The 1,089-nt window shown below is 49.1% G+C and overlaps 1 pseudogene; it reads left to right on the plus strand.

Annotated features, from left to right (window-relative positions):
• Positions 1 to 855, plus strand: part of LOC109378677 (histone-lysine N-methyltransferase PRDM9-like) — a 7,273-nt pseudogene extending 6,418 nt beyond the window's left edge.
• The last annotated feature ends 234 nt before the right edge of the window (positions 856 to 1,089 follow it).

Below are 1,089 nucleotides of genomic sequence, written 5' to 3' on the forward strand. Positions count from 1 at the left end.
CCCTGTGTTTGCAGGGTTTGTGAGTGAGGCTTCAGTGAAAAGTCAGGTGTCTTCACACACCAGAGGACACACTCAGGAGAAAAGCCCTATGTTTGCACACAGTGTGGGCGAGGCTTCAGTGAAAGGAAAGATCTCATGAGACTCCAGAAGACACACTCAGGGTAGAAGCCGTATGATTGCTGGAAGTGTGGGTGAAACTTCATTGATAAGTCAAATCTCATCAAACGCAAGAGGACACACTCAGGAGTGGAGCCCTATGTTAACAGGGAGTGTGGGAGAGGCGTCAGAGTAAACTGAAATCTCATCACGCATTAGATGACAGACTCAGGGGAGAAGCCCTATGAGTGCATGGTCTGTGGGCCAGGCTTCAGCGATAATTCAAATATCATCACACACCAGAGGACACACTGAAGGGAGAAGCCTTATGATTGCAGGGAGTGTGGGCGAGACTTCAGTGTAAAGTCACATCTCATCACACACCAGAGGACACACTCAGGGGAAAAGGCCTATGTTTGCAGAGAGTGTTGCGAGGGGCCAGAGTAAAGTCAGGTCACATCATTCACCAGCGGACACACTCTGGAGAAAGCCCTATGATGTACGCAGTATGGACAAAAATTTACATGAATATCAAGTCACCTCAGACTCCAGAAATACACCCACGGGAGAAGCCTTATGTGTGCAGGGACAGTGGGTGAGGCTTCCGTCATAAGTCAAGTCTCATCACACACCAGAAGACACACTCTGGGGAGAAGCCCTATGGTTGCAGGGAGTGTGGGCGAGGCTTCAGTGTAAAATCAGGTCTCATACACCAGAGGACACACTCACGGGAGAAGCCCTATGTTTGCAAGGAGTGTGGTTAGGCTTCAGAGTAAAGTGATGTCTCATCATACTCCAGAGGACACACTCAAGGGGGTAGAAGCGCTATGTTTGCAGGGACTGCGGGTAAAGTTTCACTGTAAGTCACATCGCATGACACACCAGAGGACACACTCGGGAGAAAAGCCCTATGTTTGCATAGAGTGTGGCGATGCTTCAGAGTAAAGTCAAGTCTCATCATACACCAGATGACACAGTCAGGAGATAGTTCCT

Source organism: Hipposideros armiger, unplaced genomic scaffold (genome assembly GCF_001890085.2).
Source record: "Hipposideros armiger isolate ML-2016 unplaced genomic scaffold, ASM189008v1 scaffold_2466, whole genome shotgun sequence".
In the NCBI taxonomy this organism is placed as follows: domain Eukaryota; kingdom Metazoa; phylum Chordata; class Mammalia; order Chiroptera; family Hipposideridae; genus Hipposideros; species Hipposideros armiger.